Source organism: Lynx canadensis, chromosome A1 (genome assembly GCF_007474595.2).
Source record: "Lynx canadensis isolate LIC74 chromosome A1, mLynCan4.pri.v2, whole genome shotgun sequence".
Lineage (NCBI taxonomy): Eukaryota > Metazoa > Chordata > Mammalia > Carnivora > Felidae > Lynx > Lynx canadensis.
In genome coordinates, this window is record NC_044303.2 from 85,427,773 (window position 1) to 85,437,487 (window position 9,715).

Genomic DNA, 9,715 nt, shown 5'->3' on the forward strand with positions numbered 1-9,715 from the left:
ACAGGGGTGCTTGGGTGGCTCAGTTGGTTATGCATCCAACTTTGGCCCAGATCATGATCTCACAGTTTGAGTTTGAGCTCTGCGTTGGGCTCTGTGCTGTCAGTGCAGAGATTGCTTCAGATCCTCTGTCTCCCTCTCTCTCTGCCCCTCCCGTTTGTACACTCTCTCTCAAAAATAAATATTAAAAAAATAATAAAATAAAAGGTGTGCCCACTGCACACCTGTATACTTTGGAAATTTATATCTTATCATTTAATCTTCCTAGAGTTTTGGGATACACAGAAAGAAAAGCAAGTCTATCAAGAGAAATTGACCCATGTGATGGAGCATAATTTATGTAAACCTTAAGTCACTGAAAAAATGACAGGAAAGAAAAAGTGTAGAACCAGAACAAATGAAAATATTGAGTGGAGGGAAAATGATGAATTAATTTCAGGGTTCACCTTATACTATGCAAACTTTAAGCCTATTTGTTCACCTTACATTTTAGGGTCTGCTTCCTTCTGATACTCTTACAAAATATATTCTTTAGGGATAGTCACTATTATGTGAAGAACACATGGTTTTGTTATTCTCCAAGGTGCTGTACAGAATTTGCATCATATCATCAGACTAATCACTTACTATAATCAAGAGGGTAAACAACACAAGGTTTGGGTAAGTGACTACCTGAACTGGATCATTATAGACCTGTGTGCATGTTGGATTTGTGTTAATACCATTAAGGACAATTTACACCCTTTACAGGAAATGATTTTTTATGAAGTCAGTGGTAGAAACTTTGATACCAAATTATTTCAACTATCAAAGATATTCTTCTTTCTGTATATTGAGGTTACAAAATACTTAGAATATATGTATTAAGTGTCAATGTTTCCGATATGATATTTTTTTATTTTTATGGTTGAGGAATGAAAAAAAAAATTTTGGCAAGTCTCACTGTTCTGAAATTCACATGCTTTTAAAATTTTGTGAAAATTATTCTTGAAAGTCTAATGTAGAGTTGTGAAGTTTGAGCATGAGATATTTGAGGTCATGAATAAAAAATTGCATGGTGAAAAGATACTTGCCACATAATTATGAAGAGTTAGGAGAACTGTAGATGTTGACAGATGATAATTAGAATTGTGAGCACTGCATAATGTAGAGAATTGTCAAATCACTATATTATACACCTGAACCTAATATAAAATTGTATTTCAACTATACTTCAATATATAACTTTTTTAAAAGTCAATTTGAAGAAACATTACATAAAATTGGAAAGTCCCTAGTATTGCTTGTGAGGTTTTATAGAAGCAATGTAATTGTATATATTCATATAATTGTACCATACAGCCTCTATTAAACGTCTTAGTTTTTAAGCCAGTCCATTCAACTTGGAAAGAGGTGGGGGAAATTATCTGCCCTTTTTGTAGTACACATAGGGACTTAATTTTATTTTCTTCTCTCAAATGTGTTAATGTTTGGATCATAGCAAAACTGATAGAACAATTCTGTTTTTTTTTTCTAAATAATCAAATGTATGCCCAATAAAATGTCATTTTTATTCAAGCTATATGTAATTAGGGTTGAATTTGGTGGTGTGAGATGTTTGGTACATTTTATTATTTCTATATGGGATTTTTACATGTTTACATACAAATTGTAATGGCAAAACAGGGATGAGGGTTCCAGGACCATCACCAACCTGGTTTTTGTGGGTTTTCCAGTTGCCCCAGTTCCAGTTCTCCTTTTCTTCCACTTCTTTCTGGTCTATCTCATGAATTTATTTGGAAACACAGTCATTATCACCTTAGTCATTCTGAACTCCATTCTGCAGATAACCATGTATTTCTTCCTCTGTATCTGGCTGGCTTTTCTTAACATGCTGTTTGTATCATTGTTTTCCTCCAGGTGTTCTTAAACTGTTACCAGCAGAAAAGGCATATATTACTTCTGCTTGACCAGGACACAACTGAGTACTTTCTCCTTGTATTGACGGCTTTGGATTTCTCCACGATCATTTGTTACCTCTATGACCTTGTCTGTTTGTGGCATTGCCTCTGGGGGCCTAGACATCTGTAGTGGTGCCTCTCTACTTCACAATCCTATTTCATGGTCCATAAATTCTTGAATAGATTTTCTGGTAATAGCCTATTCTTCTTCACACATGTTCTCTGCTGAAGTATCCTTACAAAAGACCATGATGGTCATAGGTTGGGCTAGGACAATGTTATTCCCATTCCCCCTCATTATACTCTCTTACCTTCATTTCTTGGTGGCTGTGATGAAAGTAGAATCAACTAAGGAAAACCAGCAACAACAACAAAGACCTCCAAATGTACTTCCCTCATTATTGTGGTGACCATACAGTATGGAACAGGATTGATCACTAACATGAAGCCCAAATCTCTCTATTCATCAGAGGGAGACAAACTGATTTTGTTCTATATGGTCATCAACCTTATGTTGAATCCTTTCATTTGTAGCTTGAGAAACAAGGAAGGGAAGGTAGTTGTGTGAAGTCTTGAGGAAAAAAATCTATACATATCTTTAAAAAATAAAACAAAGGAAAATACATATTTATATGGATTATTTGACCACTAGAAGCATTTTTGTAGTTCTAACTTGCACCTTTTATATCATGTGTTCTCTTAGTTTTTTTTTTTTGTTGTATACAAATTTTCATATTTTTCAAATTATGTTTCAAATAATTATAATTTATGCTTAATAATTTAATAGTTTAATAATTATTTATATTTAAATAATTACATTTTAACCGAGGTTAGTGACAATTAATTAATACTTTGAATAAATAATTTTAAGTAATTTTCCAAATGAAATGTAAATTGTTTAAAAACGATAATAGCATTGTTGAATATTTAGGTAATTTTACACAATATTTTTTTTCCAAATTTGAATGGATTTCTCAGAACTAATGACTATATGGAGCAAATTAGGAAAGCATATATATTTTTAATTTTTTAAGGTTTATTTATTTTTGAGAGAAAGAGAGAGAGAGAGAGACAGAGTGTGAGCAGAGGAGCAGCAGAGAGAGAGGGAGACATAGAATCTGAAGCAGGCTCCAGGCTGGAGACCATCACGGGGCTTGAACTCATGAACCGTGAGATCATGACCTGAGTTGATGTTGGATGCTTAATTGACTGAGCCACCCAAGCACCCCTATGAATGCATATATTGATCATACTAAAGAGGGCTTTTGTCCTCTCTACCATGAGCTTTACAGAAATTTTTAAATTTATGCTACTTTCCTTGTATGTGTGCATATACTGATTATTGTGAAACATAATGACAATAGTTACGGATTACAGCTATCTTCACCATAACTATGATTTTTTATGGAACAGAAATATTTCTTCAAATATCAGCTGTATGTTTCATAAGTTAATATTTTTGTAACAAGACACTGTTCGCTACCAAAATTTGTATTCACATTATTAAGCCTAAGAAAATTGTGTATACAACTATCAAATTTAAATTATAATGGGATTCACAATAATGTCAGAAGTTATACTGGCAATAGAATGAAATTCCTGTGAATTTATTTTATGCACTCAATGAAAAAAAAAGGAACATTATAAAAATTAATTTAACTTATTTTGTAGTAGATAACATCAGTATATCATTTAACTGCTCTAAAAACTCCATTCCTGAAATTTAAACTGATATATTAATAGATAAGGCATCATTTGCTATCCATGCATAAGGAAATATGGACTATAAATGAGGGAAGTTAATTAAAGAAAGTATTAATTTAAGTAAATTGTCATGCTTTATACATTTGCATGTAAAATTTTACACACCTGGTAAAATATCATCTTTAGAGTATAGTAACAGTGGCTGTATTGAAAAATCTAGTTCTGATTTCCACACAAGGATACGATTATGGCAAACTTAATGGTTGATAAATATCAACAAACATGTTTGACAAATTATGTAATTCATACACACTCTTGAAAATCAGAAATTCATTACATATTTATTTAAAGTGTACGTTGTTTTGAGCTATTGCTATGAAATATGTATTGCCAAAAACCCACATTACAAAGAATAATGTGAGTGTGTGTGTGTGTGTGTGTAGATTTTTCAAAGACTAAATAAATGCCTGAACCCACTTAACAGAATCATATGTATTATTCAATATAATATGCACCAAGCAGGCATGAGTGCTCAGCCTCTATATACATGTGCAGATTATTATTTTTCTTTTTCTCCTCCTCCTCCTCCCTTTCTTCCTCCTTACCTATGTTTTCCTATCCTTTCTACTAAGTCCCCTAACTAGCAGCTGGATAACTTCTGTGATCTAACAACTGTGGCATGAGCCATGACAATACTGGCTGAAACCCAGTATATTTGGGGTCACCATATTGAGTGCCTTATTTATAATCATTTTATAAATGTACCATACTTAGGACCTTATTTATAAATAATTTTATAAATATAAAATCACACTGATAAAGACAACTGTGTGCTATCATCAAATAATAATACTCTTAGATATTCTCCATCAATCAAGGATCAAGAAAAGATAGAATTAGTTCCTATCACCTTTTAAAATCTGACCATGTATAAAGATGGAAACCCAATTCCTGCATATTCTTCTCACATGCCACTGGCTAAACTAGTCTGTGAATGAAGTGGGAAATACCAAGTAAAGGTTTACAAACTCATCTTGGCTTGCTTCACTGCTTACTTAGATGTGGTATTCATCCCTTTAGGTATCCACCACTAAATTACCAGCTGACATCATGTTTCATCTTCTTGAAGAACATTCCTTATTATATGTTTCTGCACTGGTACCATTAGCTCAGTTTTTATGTTAAAAAAAAAACTACCTTTATTTATGAATTTTTTTTTATTTCCTGAAAATTTGATAATATATTCCAAATGTCAAGATATTTTACCCATATATATATATGTGTGTGTGTGTGTGTGTGTGTGTGTGTGTGTGTGTGTATCACCAAGTAGTTACTTAATACATTTCTCTGTATAGTACAAATAACACACACATCAGGCTCAACATTCAGAAATTTTTTTTCTTAATACTGAGTCCATAATAAAATTTTCCCAAGTGAGAGCAGAAAGTCATGATAGAAAGGAGATGTATTTTCTATTATCTCAATGTAAAACAATATAAATTAATAAAATATACTTTCCCACTTGTACTGCTTTCATCTCCACATTTTTTCCACTTGTCTGCATGAATAGAGAGGTGTTTCCCTCATGATGAATACTTTGAACAACTATTGATGTGTCTGTTGTCCATCTGTATGTCTTCTTTGGAAAAAAAAAATGTCCATTCATGGCTTCTGCCCATTTTTTTAATTGTATTATTCCTTTTTTTCGGGTGTTGAATTGTACAAGTTTTTTATATATTTTGGATAATATCTCTATCACATTTCTCATTTATAGTTATCTTCTCCCATTATGTAGTTGTCTTTTAGTTTTGTTGACTATTCCCTTCACTGTGCAGAAGCTTTTTATTTTGATGAAGTCCCAATAGTTTATTGTAGATTTTGTTTCCCTTGCTTCTGAATACATATCTAGTAAGAATTAGCTATCAGCAGATGTCAAAGTGGTTACTGCCTGCATTCTCCTCTATGATTTTAATGGTTTCATGCCTCACATTTAGGTCTTTCATACATTTAGAATTTATTTTTTATTATGGTGTAAGAAAGTGGTCCAGATTCATTCTTTTGCAGGTTGTCCAATTTTCTCAACACCATTTGTTGAAGAGATTGTCCCTTTTCCGTTGGACATTTTTTCCTGCTTTGTCAAATATTAATTATCCATATAGTCATAGGCTCATTTACAGGTTTTCTATTTTGTTCCATTGATCCATGTGTCTGTTTTGTAAAAGTACCCTACCGTCTTTATGTCTAAAACTTTGTAATATAACTTGATGTTCAGAATTGTGATGCCTTCCACTTTACTTTTCTTTTTCAAGATTACTTTGGCTCCCTGGGGTCTTTTGTGGTTCCATAATTTTAGTATTTTAGGATTGTTAGAAATCTGTGAAAACTGCTGGTGGTACTTTGATAGAGGTTGCATTTAATGTGTAGATTGCTTTGGACGATATAGACATCTTAACAACATTCATTCTTCCAATCCATGAGCATGGATTTTTTTTTTCTAATTCCTTGTGTTACCCTCAATCTTTCATCACTGTTTTATAATTTTCATGGTATAGATCTTTTACCTCTTTGGTTAGGTTTATTCCTATGTATCTCATGGTTTTGGTGTAATTGTAAATGGAAGGGATTTCATGATTCCTCTTTCTGCTGCTTCATCAGTGGTGTATAGAAATGTAACAGATTCCTGTACATTGATTTTGTATACTGTGAGTTTACTGAATTTGTGTATCATTTCTAGCAATTTTTTGGTGGAGTCTTTTGTTCTTTTTATATAGAGTATTATGTCATCTGCAAATAGTTAAAAGTTTGACTTCTTCCTTCCCAATTTGGTTACCTTTTATTTATTTTTGTTGTCTCATTGTTGAGACAAGGATTTCCAGTACTATGTTTTAAATAACAGTGATAAGAGTGGACGTCTCTGTCTTGTTTCTGACCATAGAGTAAAACCTCTCAGTTTTTCCCCACTGAGGATAATATTAGCTATGGGCTTTCCATATATGGCCTTTGTAAAGTTGTGGTATGTCCCCTTTAACCTATCTTGTTGAGGGCTTTAATCATGAATAGATGTTGTACTTTATCAAATTATTTTTCAGCATTTACTAAAAGGATTATAGGTTCTTATCTTTTCTTTTATTAATGTGGTATATCTCATTGATTTGCAAATATTGAAATACCCTTGCAGCTTGGGAATAAATACACTTGATTGTGGTGAATGATTCTTTTAATATACTGTTGGATTCAATATCCTAGTATTTTGTTGAGAATTTTTGCATTCATGCTAATCAGACATATTGGCCTGTAGTTCTCTTTTTAGAGGAATTTTTGTCTTGTTTTGGGATCAAGGTAATACTGGCCTCACATAATGAGTTTGGAAGTTTTCTTTCCACTTATATTTTTTTTGTTAGTTTCAGAAGACTAGATATTAACACTTCTTTAAATAATTGGTAGAATTCCCCTGTGAAGCCATATGACCCTGGACTTTTGTTTGTTGGTAGGCTTTTGATTTAGTTTTTCAATTTCTTTGCTGTTTTTTTGTCTGGTCAAGTTTTCTATTTCTTCCTGTTTCAGTCTTGGTAATTTACATGTATCTGGGAATTTATCCATTTTTTCCAGGTTGTCCATTTTGTTGGCATATAAGTTTTCATAATATTCTCTGATAATTGTGTCTCTGTGGTGTTTTTGTTAGTTCTCCTCTCTGATTTGTGATTTTATTTATTTTGGTCCTTTCTCTTTTCTCTTTGAGAAATATAGATAGAAGTTTATCAATTTTATTCATTTTTTTTCCAAAGAACCAGATCCTGGCTTCCTTGATCTGTTCTTTGTTTTTTTTGTTTTTGTTTTTGTTTTTTTTAGTTTCTACATCATTGATTTCTGCTCTAATATTCATCATTACCCTTCTTCTACTGCCTTTAGGTTTAATTTGTTGTTTTTCTAGTTTCTTTAGGTGTAAGGTCAGGTTGTTTGAGATTTTTCTTGCTTCTTGAAGTATACCTGTATTGCTATATACTTCCCTCTTATGACCCTTTCTTAATCCTAAAGGTTTTGGGTGGTCAACTTTTCATTCTAATTTGTTTCCATGCATTTTAAAAATTTATTCTTTGATTTCATTGTAGACCCATTTATTCTTTAGTTGCACGTTGTTTAACCACCATATATTTGTGGTCTTTCTGAATATTTTCTTGTGGCAAGTTTCATAACATTGTGGTCCAAAAAATATGCATGGTAGAATCTCAGTATTTTTGTACTTGGTGAGGCCTGATTAGTGACCTAGTATGTGATCTATTCTGAAAAATGTTCCATGGGTACTTGCAAATAATTTGTATTCTGCTGCTTTTGGGTGAAATGTTCTGAATATATCTGTTAAGTCCATATGGTCAGTGTGTCATTGAAAGCCACTTTTCTCCTAGTTGATTTTCTGCTTGGATGTTCTGTCCATTGTCATAAGTGTGGTGTTAAAGTCCTCTACTATTTTAATACTGTAAGTGAGTTCCTTTATGTTTGTGATTAATTTATTTATATATTTGGGCACTTCAAGTTGGGGCATAAATATTTATAACTGCTAGATCTTCTTATTGGATAGTCCCCTTTATTATGATACAGTGTCCTTCTTTATCTCTTGTTATAGACTTGGTTTAAAATTGAGTTTGTCTGATATAAATGTTGCTACTCTGGTTTTTATTTTATGACCATTTGCATGATAAATGTTTCTCTATCCCCTTAATTTCAATCTGCAGGTGTCTTTAGTATCTAAAATGAGTCTCTTGTAGGTAGCATATAGTTGTATCTTCTTTTTGTTTTTGTTTTTGTGTTTTTTTTTCCCATTGTGCTACTCTATATCTTTTGATTGGAGCATTTAATTCATTTACAGTCAGAGTAATTACTGACAGATATGTATTTAGTGCCATTTTAGTATTTGTTTTGTCATTGTTTTTGGAGATTTTCTCTTTTCCTTTCTTGTGTTTGTTACTTTTGGTATTTCCTTTCCACTCAAAGAACCCCCTCTAATATTTCTTGTAGGGCTTGTTTAATGGTCATGAACTCCTTTAGTTTCATGATCTCCTTTAGTTTCTGGGAAACTTTATCTCTCCTTCTATTCTGAAAGATAGCCTTGATGGATAGAGTATTCTTGGCTACAGATTTTTTTCCCCCATTCAGCACACTAAATATATCACACCACTGCTTTCCAGCCTGACATGTTTCTGTCGAGAGATCTGTAGCTAGCTTTGTGGGTCTTCCCTTGTCAGTTAAGGAATTATGTTGTCTTTCCGCTTTTAAGATTTTTTCTTTGTCACTATATTTTGTGATTTAATTACAATATATCTTGATGTTGGCCTGCTTTTGTTGATTTTGATGGGAATTCTCTGTGGATGCCTGTTTCATTTTATAGATTAAGTAAATTTTCAGTTATTATTTCCCCAAATAAATTTTCTTTTCCTTTTTCTCTCTTCTCCCTCTTTTGGGACTCCTTTGACATGAATGTTATGATGTTTTATGTAGTCATTGAGTTCCCCAAGTCTATTCTCCTGTTCCATAATTCTTCATTTTCTTTTGTTCAGCTTCAATTATATTGTCTTCTATATCACTTATTTCACTGAGTCTGTTTTGAATCTGTTATTGCATTTTTCATTTGTTTTTTCTTAACTATTTTATCTCTGCAGTAAGGGCCTCCCTGAAGTATCCCATTCTTTTTTGCAGCCTGACAAGTATCCTTATGATTGCTACTTTAAATTATCCATCAGGCATATCACTTATATCTGTTTTACTTAGATATCTGTCCATGACCTCATCTTATTGTTTTCTTGGGATGAACTCCTATGTCTTGACATTTTGTCTAAGTCTCTGTCTTCTATGTGTTAGAAAAGCCTGTTACGTTTCCTGTTTCTGAGAGTAATGGCTTTATGACGAAGAGGTCTTATAATCTTCAGAGCCTAGTGCTTCAGTGAGTGTCTCTGGTGTTTGCTGTCTGCACTCTGCTGCTGTGTTTTGGTCAGTCATCTGCAGAGGTCAATGTTTCGACCTTGGGCAGTGTGGTGAGTTTTAAATAGGTGTGCTGTGGTCTGCTTGTTGAGTATTGATGA